Source organism: Lissotriton helveticus, chromosome 5_1 (assembly GCF_964261635.1).
Source record: "Lissotriton helveticus chromosome 5_1, aLisHel1.1, whole genome shotgun sequence".
NCBI classification, from domain to species: domain Eukaryota; kingdom Metazoa; phylum Chordata; class Amphibia; order Caudata; family Salamandridae; genus Lissotriton; species Lissotriton helveticus.
Genome location: NC_136065.1, coordinates 1,795,612,373 through 1,795,629,077, shown reverse-complemented (window position 1 = coordinate 1,795,629,077; position 16,705 = coordinate 1,795,612,373). Strand labels below are relative to the sequence as shown.

Genomic DNA, 16,705 nt, shown 5'->3' with positions numbered 1-16,705 from the left:
CGGCCGGATGTTCCTCCTGGGTTTTTCTCAGTTATTTCTTGCCAGGCTAGGGACTCTAATGTGCCTGGGTTGGATTGTCTTAATTTGTGGCAAAGATTAAGAAATATCCCAATACTGGAAACATCATAATTCAGTAACCCCATCTCTAATCTAATCTGTGGAGGGGATGCAGAATATGGCAACTGAAGAACCTTTTTATAAATTTTAATTGTATGCTGATTTAAAGCAGTGTTCAGTTTGCCCTTGAATATCCCTATACCATACGACAGGGTAGGGACAATTTTCGCTTTCAGGACTTCCAGAAGGGGTGACAAAGTGGGACCTGAAAGGTTTTTCAAAAGCTTAGTCAATTACACCGCAAGCGTCGTTGCTTTGACCGCAATCTCATCACGCTGCTTAATAAGGTTGCCCTTGGAGTCTAAGTGGACCCCCCAGATATTTATACGACTTGCCTGTGGCGAGGCTATTGTTATTAAATGACCATCCACCGCCGGCATATCACTTCTTCCCAAACGGGACAACCTGGGTTTTCTTCATATTGACTTCTAACTGGTTCTTAATCGTATATTGCAGCAGTGTGTCAAGAAGCCTTTGCAACCCCAACCTGGTGAGGCTAAACAGAACCAGATCATCGGCATATAGAAGATTGCTTAATGCCGTACCTCCTCCCTTTGGCGGGTGGCTATTTACATCGTCCAGGGTACTAGATAAGTCAGCTATGAACAAGTTGAAAAGGAGAGGGGCCAGCACGCATCCCTGCTTAACGCCTCTCGTTGTTGGAATTTTTCGCGAGAGATGCGTGCCGGACCCTAACTTCACTCGAACCCAGGTACGTGAGTGCAGTTGGATAATTGCATTCAATAATTTATCAGGGATTCCCCACTTCCTCAGCTTTTCCCATAGGGCCTCCCTAGGGACCCTATCGAAAGCGGCTTTGAAGTCGACAAAGCAACAAAACACAAACCTAGATGTAAAAAGGGCTTTGTCGACAATGGATGACACCACTAATAAGTTGGTCATGGTCCCCGAGTTGGCAGTGAACCCGGTTTGGTTCATTGGCACCCGATTGTGATCGTTTGCCCAATGCCTCAGGTCCTCCAAAAGGAGCCCTGCATAGTGTTTCGCCTCAATATACAGAAGGGCTATGAGTCTGTAGGTATTGGGGACAGCACGCGAACCTGATTTATAAATTGGGTGAATTATTGCGCCCCGCCACGAGTCAGGGATTGTTGCAGTTCTCAATCCATAGTTAAAAAGATTTGTTAACAATCCAGACCAGAAGGTTATGTCCGATTTAAACAGGTTTTGAGGGAGGCCGTTGGGACCGGGTGCTCCATCTTGTCTAGCCTTTGTCACTGCAATGATGACCCTGTCTTCGAGGACCTGGTAAGCCTCGTCAGACAGGTTTGTTGGCTCAATGGGGGTACACCCTTTAATTCCGAGACCGGTGCCCGTTTCTCCTGGCGATCCGTGTCCTGCAGGATCTGGGTGGGCTTGTGACTTAAAGTGGTCCGTGAGGTATTTTACCCATTCTGCTTCTTGAATATTTGCAGTTCCAAAGCTTGAAAAACTCTGGTTTGAATGATTGATTAGGGCCCAGAATTTCCTTGAGTTTTTACTCTTACTCTCCCACACCAGTTTGCACCAGAATTGGTTTTTGTATGTCCGCTTGTCCTTAGTAATCGCCAGCCTGAGAGCCTTTTGGGTTCTGTGATATGTATTTAAGATTTCACTGTTCCCAGGGAATTTAACGAGTTGCCATAGCGCGTTGTTACTTGCCTTTCTAAGCGTTTTTGTTTTTAAGGATGCTGCAAACTTGCGAGACTGGGTTCGGCTATGGACCTGCGTTTTAGCTGGGAAACTGCTGGTCAGGTGGGAGCAGAGCATCGTCCATGTAGCAATCGGTGAGGCGTCTAGATTGTTACAGCCTTTTATAAAGTCCATGCACACTTGTAGAATTTTAGGGCCGGTGTCGTCGCTCCACTTCAGGCGCCTTAGATTTTCGGTGTATATTCCCTGACAGGTTGGGGGTGCTGATTTATGAGTCCCTGGCCTTGTGTTGAGAGAGATAACCTGGGGCCTGTGGTCACTTTCGGTACGTGGAAGAATACTAAAGGTGTCTAGATAGTAAAGCAAATCAGCGTTGCAGATGGTATAGTCCAGATGGGAATATTTACTACCATTTGACCAGGACCAATTTGGCGGAGTATCACCTGCAGATCTACTATTCATTACCAGGTAGCCCGCACTATAGTCTCTCGACACGCAGAGTTCTCCCAGTTGGCTATGGACTTGATTAAGCGGTCTAGTTTGAATTATGGCCTCAATGATGTTGAACAAAAAAGGCTCATCAGTATCCGCTGTTTTCCCCTGGAATAGATTGATGTTTGAAGTCCCCCGTAGCGATACAATCTGAATTTGGGTGCTCAGCGGCTATGTTGCTCATGATTTCTATTAGGCGGGCCAAATGGACTTTTTTGGTGCGAGCGTTTGGGTTAATGTACACATTTAAAAGAAATAGTGAACGCAGATTTCGCCACCGATTGATTTTAACCCCTCATATCCAGTCTTCTTTGATGTGTAGTTGTTTAATTGTGCCTTTTAAATTGGTGGATATGTAAGTTGACAGGCCACCTTTAGCATGACCATGGGGACTATCCCTTAGGGCTGGATTCCAAAATTCAATAAACCCAATAATAGGGTGGCCGTCAGTTGCCCAGGTTTCCTGCAGAGCTATTGCTGTGTGCTCACATAGAAAAGAAAAGGTTTCTTGGTTCTCGATTTTTTTGGTGAAGCCCACTGATGTTCCAGGAGCACATTGAGAATGTAGCATGCCCTTGATGTTCATCTATAATGGGAAAAGCTGCTGACCGGGTTGGCACGCCAAAGGTTTGTTTATCGTGACCACTATGTTCTACCATCAGTTAAGAGGTGAATGGCACTGAAACTGTGCAGTTTATCTAAGCACAGAGTTAAATGAGGCTGTACCCATGTCCAAATGTTTTTTGCTATGTTTACTATCCAGCCCTAGACCTCTCCAGGCCAAGCAGTTAGAGAAACTGTCCCACTGCACCAATACAGTCTGCCATGCAGGCTCAGGAGAGAATAGCTCTGTACCACAGAACAGTTCAAGTCTGGGGTACTTACTCCTGTACTATTACAAGGCCACCTAGTATGTACTTAGTGTTACCTCCGAAAGTTGTCTAACTGCAGATTCCTCATCTCGTGAATACCCCCAGGCGCCAGGCTGGATCTGTAGAATTTTCAATAGCAATACCCTTGCTCAAAGGTAGATGGCATTGTGTGGCTCCTTGACCAATCTGTTCCATCTCGGATGTGATGCTGGGGCCATTATATCTGCACGACCTCCATGTGTTCATGGCAGTGGATCCGGAGCTCCTTCAAATCGTGTCAGCTTGACCGAATTTCTTTCCGTTAGAGAAAGTTTTCAGTGCGCTATATACATGCCCCCACCTAAAACTACAGGGTTCAAACCTAGCAGTGACTGTAATCGCCAGGTGATGATCGACACCCATGGTTTCTGTCTCCGGTGTCTCAGCTCCAAGCACGACTTGACGTCATGCGACTGCTGCATGAAAATGAACCAAAAGGCCATCTGCGCCCGCGAAGAAAAAACTTGCCGTCTCTGAACTCTGAAGAAAGTTGAAGAAGTCGCAGTTGAGAGTTGTGATACTTTCTTGCCTTCGAGGTCAAATTCACAACTAATCATTATCGAAATCACAAAGTTCAGATACGTTCAATAAATCCCCAAAGCACAACCAGTCCGAACATGGCTCTTCTTTGTAACCCGCCAACGTCACGGTTTGGAGTCTTGTGACACCCTGGGTACCTCCAGGCCATGGATTCGTTTCTTGAATTCAGAACTGATTCTGACCTTGCTCACGATGTACCCAGACTTCCACAGGCCATTGGCAGTTCCCCAACAGCTCCATGAGCTGGTACAAGTCATGAATCAGATCTTTGTACCCCTCCAAATCATTCTGGAGTGCCCTCGGGTCCTAAGGATCTGAGATGGCCTCCAGTCAGATTACAATTGGCAGATCTGTCCCTGACTGTGCCACTCGTTCTCAACCCAATACCAGCCCTCTCCTTGATCTTGGCTTTGCTGGCTCTGGATCCAGAGAAACGTTGGCCACCTGGGCCGATGCCACCAGTCTGAGCCTCAATGCCGGTACTAATTTTACCTTTGTCAGAAGTGGAGACAATAGCTTTGTCAGACTTTGAGACTACTCTTATCCTCCTACCGTGAGGTTGCAAATAACGTATCTGTACTCCCATTCGGAACCCTTACCAGCCAAACAATTTGATGGCGAAGATGCAGATTATGACAGTTATGAGGATGAGAACCTTTTTGATGATTTACTAGAGGTCGGTGGCCTGGATACTTCTCAGGCATTAGCCTTTCCTCCCCTAATCCTGCCATGGGAACGTTAAAATCCACGTTCTATATAACTTTTCAGGAGAGCTTTACCCACAACAGAGGTCAAAACCAATGTTCTGACTGAGGTTCTTAACCTAGGACACATGAGCCAAAAAACCTCTTCACCTCTTTATTGAAGCTCTTTCTGATGTGCTGATGAGCATCTGGGCAAAACCAGGATCTTGCCCCCCGTTCAACAGGCAGGTCGCAAGGCGACACAGGCCTGCCCCCAGGAAACCAGATTTTCTCTTGCAACATCCCAATCCTGAAAGCCTGGTGGTGCAGATATCCATGAGCAGATTTAATCCAATTGCGTTTCTGATCACCCTGCTGATAGGAAGTCCAAACGCATGGAAACCTATGCTGAAAGCATGTTTTCATCCACTAGCCACAAACACTACCGACTCAGTATTTCAGCCGGGTTCGGTGTGGTACTTAGGCGCAGCTCTTGGATTCACTCCTCTGGCTCTTACATTGATTTCCAACAATCTTTAATGAATATTCCTTTTGATGGCTCTAAGCTCTATAGAGTAGACTTGGCTCTGGAAAGAGAGCAAGGCTACTACCCGGTCTCTAGGCCTAGGTGTGCGTGATGGGAAGTTCAACCTGCAACTTTATCCCTTTATAGGCATTAGTACAGTATACCAGCAGACACAGCACCAGAACGAGCCCCTGCAACAGCAGGTCTTCTCAGTCCTTTCAAGATAGAGGCATGGGAACACATTGTACACAGAGCCAACCCCCCTTCCCTCCCACTGCCACCCCCCATCGGCAACTGCAGCAAGGCGGCTTCAAGTCACCCCCTGCAGTACACAATCACCCAGTAGGAGTCTGCATCACCTTTTACTTGCCCCGAAGGAGCATCACACCCAACCAATGGTTGCTCCAAATTGTGGAATACGGTTACTCCCTACCCTTTTTGTTATACCCCACCCTTCCTGTTACACCCTCCAGATGTGCCAACTACACCACAACACCTCCAAGAGGCTCACTTGCCCATACTCTGTGAAGAAGTTCAAGGTCTCTTGGTCAAGGGATGCATAGAGCGAGAGGTGCCAGCAACGAAGATCGGGACTGGCTAGTATTACCATTATTTCCTGGTGCCGAAAAAGGATGGAGGCCTCTGAACCTTTTACTTTGGAAGGACAGTTCAAAATGCCCCTTGTCCAAGTTCTGTCTACCGTGCATCCAGGAGACTTAATGGTGATGTCAGATTTGCAGAACACCTATTTCCACATCCCTGTTCTGCAACCCCACAGAGGTTACTTGCAGTTTCAGGTAGACCTCAAGCACTTTTAATTCTCCAACTCCCCTTGACCAGTGCACCTCAGGTGTTCAAGAAAGTGGTGGTGGTGGTGGTTGCAGCCCATCTGTGGAGGTTGGGAGTACTAGTCTTGCCATACCTAGACAACTGGCTTTGAAGGTAAACTCTCCTCCAGACGATGGCCAACCTGTTGACATTGTTGGGCATATCCATCAAGGTTACGAAGACACACCTCGCTCCTTCACAATAGCTGCCCTTCCTTGGAGCCATCCTGAACATGGTGCTCTTCTTCGTATTTCGCCTGCCTCATAGTCTAGGGCATTTGGTTATGTTCCCAGTATTTCAACCCTCGACCTGGGTCTCAGTGGGAACGGTTCTGTCCTTTTGACCTCCTGCATCATGCTTGTGAAGCATGCCACATGGCACCTGAGAGCCCTGCAGTGGGATTTGGAGTCTCAATGGGCTCAGATCCAAGAGAACCCTCTGAATTGCATCCGGGTGCCAGCGGGGACTGGGAGAGACCTGCAATGGTGGCTGCCTGACCGCTACTGGACCTGTGCAAGACCCCTCTTCCTACTCCACCAAGAATTGACTGTCGTGACTGAGGCATCGTTGCTGGGTTGAGGTGGTCACCTGGGAGAAGCAGAAAACAGAAGGCTCTGACCTCCACATCCTCTTGCTGGAGTTACGAGCGATTAGCGTGGCATTGAAGGCATTCCTCCCAAGAACCTAGGGACAGCGGGTTCAGGTTCTCACGGGCAACACAACCGTAATCTGGCACTGCAACAAACAGGGTGGTGTGGGGTTGTGGGCCCGGAACCAGGAGGCTCACTGGTAGTGACTGAACGCAGAAGGCTTCTCCCTGATCGCCCATCACCTGGCAGGATCTTTAATTGTCTATGTACTCAAACTCAGCCATTGTTGTTTAGTAGATCACAAATGACAGTGCACTCAAACGTGCCATATGGCATCTTCCAACAACTGGAAGAATCCTGGCTCAATCTGTTCGCCACCGTAGAGAACACACAGTGTGCAAATCTTTGCTTGTTGAAGCGCAAAGCGATTATGCCTTGAGGACGCCTTTTGCATTGACTGTGGCTCTGGACTCCTGAACGCCTTCCTGCCCCTACCTCGCCAGCCTAGAGTTCTGATAAATATAAAAAAAGACCAGGCCCAATTCATTCTAGTAGCCACGTACAGGGCGAGTAGAGTGTGGTACCTGGAACTTCTAGCCACTAGTATTTGTCCTCCACTTCGGCTGCCGCTTTGGGAGGACCTCCTGTCGCAGCCTACCCAACCTGCACAACCTACACCTCCATAAGGCGACAGTTGATAGCTTTCGATCTTCCTCCCCAGATGATTGCTGTCATTCAGGCATCAAGGTGTCCTTCAACCAGTACTGTATATGCAGAACACCGGAAGGAGTCTGCTCTCCTTAGCCCAGAAAAGCCTGCTGTGGCAACAGTTAAAGGTCATCTTTTGGCCCTTTCGGCCTTTTTGCTTTTGCCAGATGAGCCATGTCTTTTCAAATCACCTGCTCTGATCCATTTTTAGGTCTCGTGCCTAGTGTTGCAGTGTGTAGCAGTGCTCGCGCAGCGCGAGACCTATTGAAAGGGGGTTCTGGAAGCTGCTCACACGCTCGTTCGTGTGAGCAGGCTTTCGCTTTCGTTGGCTTCAGCGTGTTTTTTTTTATTTAAACGGCACAGGTTTGGGCAAAAGCAGGCGCATGTCCCACCTTTGCAACGCCCATTCCCGCCCATGTCTAGCACACGCAGCAGGCCTCGCTTTCATGCTCCCTCATCCCCGCTCCTCTGTGGTGAGTGCGCACCACTGTTTTCCTTTCAGTTTAGCGCCGCGCAGCCGTGTCACTTTCACGGCCTCACAGCCTTTGCTTGTCCACTGGGTTTTAGCTCAATAAAAAAATCAAATGCATGCGTTTTTTCTCCCAACCTGCTTACTCAAGTACAGAAAATGTGCAATGTGATTTTAATTTCATTCTGGCCCTGGTGGAAAACTTTATGCATCGCGGCACGGCCGGTCCAAAAACTAATCCAGGGCATTGTTTTTAAACGGAGAGTTTGAGGACACTATTTCTGCCAACCCAGTAAAACTACAGTACCTGTCACGGCCGTACTTAAACATGCGCAGCAGAGTTCACGGAAGTGTGTTTCAGCACCGGTGCGAGCTCGTGACGGACTGCAGCACGCGCTCTTGTGAAGATTTCCCTGCCCTCGCAGTTGTTGTAAGGTAAGAGAAGACTACTATCCGAGTGTGAGTGAGCAGTACGCACACAGCTCGGCCTTTCTGATTAAGGCCTGCTAAACGAAGCAGTGTCTTGCCTTTGCCGGTTGAGCAGTGAGTTCCCAGGGAGGTAGGGCACCGGATCCAGCCTTCGTCGAATCTGGATGATGCAAGTAGAGCTTGCTGTGTGCGGTTCAAGTTTAATCCAGTCCGGGGTTTGTAGCTCACTTTCATTCATCCAGGACAGCAGAAGCCGGTTAAACAGTTCTTCGATCTACCTATGGTGGCTGGTTGCGAGAATACTATTTATTTTGTAAATCAAGCCTGAGGGAGTATACTCTTTAATAAAATAAAAAAAAAATAGGGAAACCTATTTCAATATAGAAAACTGTAAATATCTATTTTAATTGTGTCTCCATAAGACATTATCCAACAGTTGTCGAGACGTCCCACAGTCATCCCGTTTTTTGAAAGTTGTCGCTTCCTCGGGCTTAAATAGGCAAGTTGACGTATGACATTTTCCAGCTAAGTTCACAATAAATAATTGAAATATGAAAAGGTGTAGGCAAACAAACGCCACTGGTAGCAAAAAAACAATCATGAAATCTTTTAGTAAATCCACAAAATCTACAATACCTAAAGATCGTTATATTAATTCCTCCACACGTTTGTGATTCCTAAATCTCTTTGCTAAAATATTTCTCAACACGGACATCTGCTTTTGTGTGGAAAGAATTCTGGGTGATGTAGTCTTGTTGAGCTCCGGTTAAATGAATGAGACTAACACACTTGATAGCAATGATTTGCAAGTAAAAAGTCCTAGACTGAGTAAGGCGAACAACTAGGGAATTTTGGTGGTGGGTGGAGGGGGGGAGCGTGGGGGAGCTCAGGCTTGCGATTTGAATTACCAGGAAGTTGCAGGTGTTCATGCAGGTGCAAATACCTAATCTGTGACAAGTTGGTATAAACTCCATGGCGATAAAACTAAATAACATCAGGATTTCAAAATGGGATAACTTCATGGTTGCTGTCTAATTAACCTGAAGGTCGCTTACTTGGTTTATCCTGTGCTCAAAGGTTCATATGGTGGCAGTTTGGAATAATCTCTTTCTTGCAGGTGTAAAGAGTATTGCAATCACAGATGTAGATAACCATAGGCCGACAGGTTCAACTAGCCCAGAGCTCTGTCTGCGAAAATCCTCAGTGTCAACATTACCTCAGAGCCACAGGAGTGCTTATGCTCAAGGAATGCAAATGACCTCTTTTTTTGTGTTGTGCTTAAAGTACGTGCACATCCCGGTTTTGACAGTATTGCACAGCAGCACTCATTGGAATTAAATTGGGCACGTGGTGTAGTCAGGAGAAGGTTGTAAGGCTCAGCTAACTGACTACAGACACCTGCAGAAGGTACATCACTCAGATGGCTGTGAAGAGACAATATCACATGGTATGCAAACAATTCACTGGAAACCCCTGCAGAGAGTAGGTTTCCAGCTAATTGTTTTAAGGTTCTGCATTACGAGGCATGAAACCAAGTAGGGACATCGGCAGCAGCTTCAAGAGCTTTGTTAAGTCTGGCCTGGGCAGAGCTTGCGCTATCTCTTCGAGACATGCTGTATTCAGGATATGAGCATTAAGCCCACACCCACTTTCCACCCATCTTTTTAATCGGCTCCTGTTACTGTCCTTTATAAATGGTGGCTTTTCATTGGTTAATAGGTTTAGTAGACCCTCGTTAGTACCTCCTTTTCTCCTGTTGTAACCTCTCATGAGGACTGCCCCTTATACATGCAATATTCTAGAGGTTTTAATTTCGATCTGTGATCACCATTTTCTTAAAATACTTTCTCCTGCCTGCTGTTGCTGGCAGGACACGCTCTCCCCAAATGCCTTTTTTTTAACCAGAACAGCCATGACGTACATTGTTTAAGCATGTTATAGAAGCCATGCTGCTTTTCACTCCAATATTTCGTTACATGGGTGAGTATGACTGGCTCACAGGCACAGAGCATGCCTATCCTGACGTTGGAGTCAAACTCTGCCACACTAGTATTGCCTCTGAATATGTCCACCATGGTGGAGTGGAATCACCCTTCTTCAGAAATAAGAGTGAGCTAAGATAGTGGCCTTCCCCAAAATCAATTCTGCTACATTCTCTCACATAGACACTTGATGTTCATTATTAGCATATCCCCAAGAGCCAGGAATTGTGCTGTCCTGTGCAGTGCTCTAAATGGACATATAGAAATGCAGGTATTTAGAGTACCTGTTTGCTCCTGAGAAGTACTGGTACTCATCTATTAAATGTATTGCATGCCTACTGAGAAGTGCAGGTTACTCTCACTTTCAAAATAAAGAAGTGCAGGTACCCAGTGCTGGACAGTAAATGCCCTTTAAAAATAACAGCCCCTGTCCATATGGACTCACGCTCTTTACCCATGCCAACCAGGCCCTGCCGTACTGCCTACTGTAGACACTTCTCTACATGGTAACTGTTATTTCTCATCAACCCACCTATGTTAACAATATCTGCTGTTATCTTAGTTCGATGGCCAGTTGCCAGTGTTTTTATTCCTAGGTGTTCATTCCCGCGGTGGCCTCAACTTAGAGACTGTGACCACTTAATATACGAAAGGGAGGCTTCAAAAACATACCATGACCTCATCTAACCGAACGTGAGGTTATAGCATGAAATAAATAGCACAACACCATACCACTGCACGCAACATGATTCAACCCCACATACCTACACTCTACTCAATACCACATAAATACACCCCACATAAAACCACTGTCACATAGCAACAATCCACATAAATACTCCAGACCATGCCTCGCAATCCAGGCAAAAGCGTTATTCCTGTTGAAGTATTGAAAATGTTCACGGCATTTCTCCTAGGATGATCCATCACTTTACCGTCTTTGTACACTTCACCGTGCCTATCCAAGGAAGAGGAGATGCTTCGCCGGCTTGATCCTAAGAAGGTCCTCAATTTTTTACATTGATCAGATGAGAGAAACATTGATTAGACCAAGGGTCTCCAAACTCTCGAGTAATAAGAGCTACTTATGCTCAAAGAAAACCATCAAGAGCTACTAATATTATTAGAATTGGAACAGTGTCACGTCAGACAAGATTACATTAGTGGCCAAAATTTGCACGATTGCCAGCAGTGATCACCTAAATGCATCAGTCATGGGTGTCCGTATTCGTTTAAAAAAAATGCCTTGTCAATGTGGAGTGTCTCTACATTGTTAATATTATTATTAACTTGGTTCCATGGGCATTGCTTCTAATATTATGAACAAGTCTCTCCAGTGCTGCATGATTTATCCCTCAAAACTTTAAACATGTTTTAAAAACTCAAACCATTATTCTACACACATAAGCTGTGTCCTGAATACATTCTCATCAATTTTGGTATACATATATTAATGCAACCATGCAAAAGCTTACAATTTAATAGGATGGGCTGCACATAGGAAAGGTACTGGTAGCTCCTGAGCTACTCGTTGGAGAAGTCTGAATTAGACTATAAACATTTTGTAGGCTTCTCTGAAGCCAAAAAGGGGAATGCAGTACAGAAAAGAACCATCTCTTGTGCACAAAAAGTGGTGTTTCTACTTTGTATTTGTGTGAGGCTGTAGAATTTCCTTAAATCGCTCCTTATCCTGAACTAATGCTGTCTCCTCTCCAGGTTCAGAAATGAATAGTTCTGTTCCTCTATTTTATACTACCCCGTCATGGTGGTGAATGCCTCAGTTCCACTGCAGCATTCCCAGAAGAAGTACAAATATCATTTGTTCGTACAATCTACCTTCTATTCTCAGACGAGAATGACTGTGTAACACTGGACTATTCCAGCCTATAATCCAGGCCACAACAGTAGTTCCCTACTCCTATCAAATATCCAGGTTGACAGCGGATTAGTGTTTCCCTTTAGTGTACCTTCTAGGAGGAGGGTGAGGCCAGTTGTAAAAAGGGTGATCTTCTGCTACCCATCCAGATGTTAACAACAAAAAATGTGTGTTCCTACCTTTGTAAAAGTGCGAGGTTCTGAAATTCCCTTGAGTCTCTCCTTAGCCCTGAATCAGTGCAGGCTCCCCTCCCGCCTCAAGGATGACTAGTTCTGCTTCAGAACAGACCTCTATCTAGGCTTGAGGTGAATATCTCTGTTCAACTGAACTAATACAGTCTACTATCCCACATTATGGGTAAATAGTATACACGTATCTTAAACTAGTACATTCTGCTAGCCAGGCACATAAGTGTCTGAATCACTGCACCGTTGCAATCTACTACTCAGGCCTAGGGATAAATAGCGCCTCATCCCTGTGCTATTATGGTCTGCTGTCCAGGCCCACAGGTGAATATTATTTCCTCATGCCTGTGCCAATGTAGTCTATATCAAACTCCAAGTTTAGATAGTGTTGTACCAGTCAATGAATGAATTCTGCGGATTAGGGGTGGGTAGCTCTGTACTGTTGTCCCAGTTGTACACTTAAGCATCCAGGCTCAGGTTGAACATCTCTGCACCATGTATCGGTACAGTCCACCACCCAGGCCCGTCATCAGTACAGAATGCTGTACAGACCGACAGGTGAAGAGCTCTGTACCTTTGTATCAATACAGTTGGCTACCAAGCCCTGGGCTAATTAGCTCTATATCACTGCACTGTACCAGTACTGTCTCCCTCTAGACCCACATGTGAATCGCTCTTGACCTCTGTATCAGTACTGTCTTCTACCATCTCGGCCCAGGATTGTGAATAGCCCTGTACATCTGTACTAGTTCCCTCTACCATCCAAGCCTAGAGTTGAATGGCTCTGCAGCATTGGTACCAGTACTATCTACGGTCCAGACCCAGTGGCGAGTAGCTCTGGCCACGTTTATAGACGCTGTCCCATTAAGGCCCAGAGTTGTACAGTGCCTTACTCGTGTACCGGACAGTCTATGACTAAGTACCATTGAGTTGAGTAACAATAAACATCGGTTATTCAGCGCCAGGACACCTTTGGGAAATCGTGCGCTTTATAAATACATCTGTTATCAGGCTACAAGATCAATTCCGATAAAACTGAAATTCTCCCCTTGACCAACTCTTGTCTTCCTCATCTTTTTTCCGCGACTGGCTTTGCTTGGAACAGTGCGAAGATCAAATATCTTGGTATTTGGTTCTCTAACTCTATTGCCTCCTCCATTAAATTAAATATGTCTGCTGCTCTATCTCGAATCGACCAGCTGTTTTCCTCCTGGAATCCTCTTTTTCTTTCTTGGTGGGGTTGTCTTGATTCTATCAAGATGATGATTGCCCCTATTCTTATCTACATCCTCTCCATGTTACCTGTCCATATTCCAGCCCTTTATTTCAAGAGTATTGACTCCTCTCTTTCGAAGTTCCTTTGGAAAAATAAAAAATCTAGAATTTCTCTTGCAGCTCTTCGTCTTTCTATATCGAATGGTGGAGTCCACGTTCCGGATTTCCGTCTTTACCACAAATCCTTCTCTTTACGTCAAGCAGCGCTGGCTTTCGTCAGAATCTTCCCCCTTTTCTCCTCTTTGGCTTCGCATTAAACAGACCTTATTACAGCCCTTCTCTTTTGAGGAAGTTTTGCATTTTTCTACCAAATCTCCCTATACCTCACTTCCTTTGTTTAAACACACCTCTTCTCTTTTGAAGCCCTTGATCATTCCGATAGGCATATCACGTGATTCATTTCTACACACCCCCATCTGGTATAATTCTCTTCTTCTCTTAAATAATAGGCCTATTTGTTGGACGTCTTTGAGGTCGAAAGGTATCATATAGGTTAATCATCTTTTTGATGGCGTAGCTCCTTGCTCTTTTCCCCAGTTTCAACTCCGATTCCGATGCCCTCGCTCTTTCCTACAGAAATGTACTGTGCTTATGGGATTAATCCTTGATTGCTACTATTCTCTTCCTTCTTCCTCCTCATTAACCCCTCCATCTTACCTTCTTGTGATTCTTTCTACCCTTCCTAAAGCTTCTATAATTTACAAATGTTATGCCTCTCCTAACCCAGATCGTGTCAAAACCAAGTTGGAGCTTTCTTGGGAAAAAGACCTAGAATGTACCTACCCCATAGCTCTCTGGGATCAGCTCTGGTCCAGAACTTTAAAAATTTCTCGTTCTGCGTCTCTTACTCAATCTCTATTTTTTCTATATCATAGATTGTACTTTACTCCCTCTTCTCTTTCTCGCTTTACATCCTCCTCTGACTCTAATTGTTGGACTTGTGGTACCCTTAATGCTGATCTTTTGCATATGTTCTTTCTCTGTCCTACTGTGTCTGTTTTCTGGAATAAAGTTTGGTCTTGCATTTCTCGCATTTTCACTCTTTCCATTCCATTCTCACTACATCGTCTCTTTTTAGGCTCTCTCTCTGACTCTTTAATTTTACCTTCACACTCACAAGGTCTTTTTGATCTAATGCTCGCACTTGCATTTCATCACATTTCTTCTAATTGGAAATCCCTTGCGAATGTCTCCATACAATGTTGGTGGAACTCTCTGTCACTTTCATAGACTTGATGTTGCCTTTTCCTCTTCCTGTAAGCCAGTTCCTAATGTAGATCTTTACTGGTTACCTCTTACCAACTACCTAGATCAATTGGCTCGCCAGAATCCTAACCATGTCAATTCAGAGAATTTTAAACCCCCTTGAAGGACTATACTCTCTCCCGCTTATTTATATAATATTGTTTACAGTGTGTTCACAGTGCATTAATCTCGTACACTGTTCAATTTTTATTATTAATTGTGCCATTTGCCTTTTTGCCCTTATTCTCTATAGATTTATCTTGTTATAGCATTTCCTCACTTCCCCTCCCTCCCTTTCTAGTCCCTTAGAAAACCTATAAAATGCTTTTATATCTTTGTTGACATTAGCCATGCTATGCTTTTAAACTGCTATATTCGCCTTATGTCTTTTTGCTGATGTCATAGTATTGTATTTTATTATTGTTCTTCAAATAAAGCTTTCAAACACCAAAAAACAAATACACCTGTTATGTTATATCCAGGACGGCTCAGTACCGCTGAACTGAAACACTAGCCACGAAGTCAGGATGTGCGAAGTTATGAACTGCAGTGTTATTCCTTACGGGCGGCCAGTCGTAGAAGGCATTGGCGACCGACATGTACCATTACTGTGCAGTTGAGCTATTTATAAGCCCAGCCACAATCTCCTGAAACATCCAGTTAGCCTTGTGTGTACTGTACCGCCGTGCCGGCCCAGCAGTCTTTTCTGGTTAGCTCCTGTTTCTCTCCCTCCAGCCGTCCAGGTTTGCAGGTGCAAGGCTCGGTACCTCTGCGTTAGTGTTTAGCTAGCTAGTTTATGAGACACAGGTCTGTCACTCTGCTCCTGGCCCACGTCATCCAGAACCCAGAAATATGTATTCTGTTTTTAATCGGTTATTGGAAACAAAAGACAAATGACGGGGGTCTGCTTTTAATGAGTGCATGCTCTCTTACACCTGCCTGCCCTGACCTCCCTCGCAATGGTGATCTTATCTCCTGGCTCTCTGCTGGGATCTAGGCACCTGTGAAAATGGAAGTTACAGTATATTGGCTCAGCAGGTTTGTGATGACAGCCTGTTCCAAGATAAGGTTGGACCAGAAAAGGTCAGTAAAGGAATGTATTGTACTCAGCCAGCCCATCAGCGAAGCTGTGTAGACACAGGCGGGAGCCAACAGCTTGCTGGTGCTTCGGTTGCCCACATACTGCGGTAGTATTGAGCAGGGAGGTAGTGGCTGGACTGGGCTGAAGATATTCCAGCATTGAAAGCAAAGTTACTATAGTTACCATAGCACCTTGTAATACCGATCAAGTTCATAACGAAGCATGCAGACAATAGATTTTATTATGCAGGAGTATGATCTTATTTTGTGTATTGTTCTTTGAGCCTGCTGTTCCATTTTCAGATGGGTTGAATGCAGTGATAGAGTGCCTTTGCAGCACAGTTGGTGCAGCATCTGATGGGTTCAACTGCCGTCTGTGAGGCGCTGATAACATTTGCCACATTTGTAGCATTGGAATCGCAGAGTGTAGAAGGGTGAGTGGGCTTTGCCCTTCACCGATTGACATCTGTGGAGCTGGAATAGTTGCTGCCATCAGTGTTACTTCACTGAACTCGTACATCCAAGCACCACACAGATAAGTGTCACAACAGAGCCACGCCCATTCTGCAGGAGTGGGGTAAGGAGACAGTATGTAGCTGGTGTTTTCTTTAGAAGCACACTGTCAAAAAGAAATCACTGTAGCATGTTATGATAGTACACTGTTTCTTACACACACCATATTTTCCATTGAGATCACCATTACATTTGCACAAAGACACAGTTTTACTGATAAAACTAAATAGCGCATAAAGATAATGTGTAGAAATTGGGTTTCAGAGAACGTTTATCATTTGGGCATCACCAAGTAAAGTGTATTGATTTGTCTTGATCCTATTAATATCTTTTTTTATCACACCTCAGAATTAGAAAAAAGTGATTCATTTATGCTTTCCTAACTGCTTATATATTTTGAAATATTTGTACAATTCATTAATAGGAATCTACATTTTGTTGTATGTTAGAAGAAAACTACATCCTGCAGCCTTTCCTTTCACACCCCACAAGATTGTCACATAGTTCACTTTACAGAATTCTCAGTCTGGTGTTAGAGAGTAAAAGTAAACACCAGGCTCCATGTAAAAAAAAAAAAAAAACATACGCAGTAGTATGCCGGAA

The 16,705-nt window shown here is 45.0% G+C and overlaps 1 protein-coding gene across 1 annotated transcript in view; it reads left to right on the top strand.

The window, feature by feature from the left end:
• The window catches only part of NSF (N-ethylmaleimide sensitive factor, vesicle fusing ATPase), a 657,569-nt gene that overhangs the window by 425,790 nt on the left and 215,074 nt on the right, over positions 1-16,705 (top strand). The window lies entirely within an intron of this gene.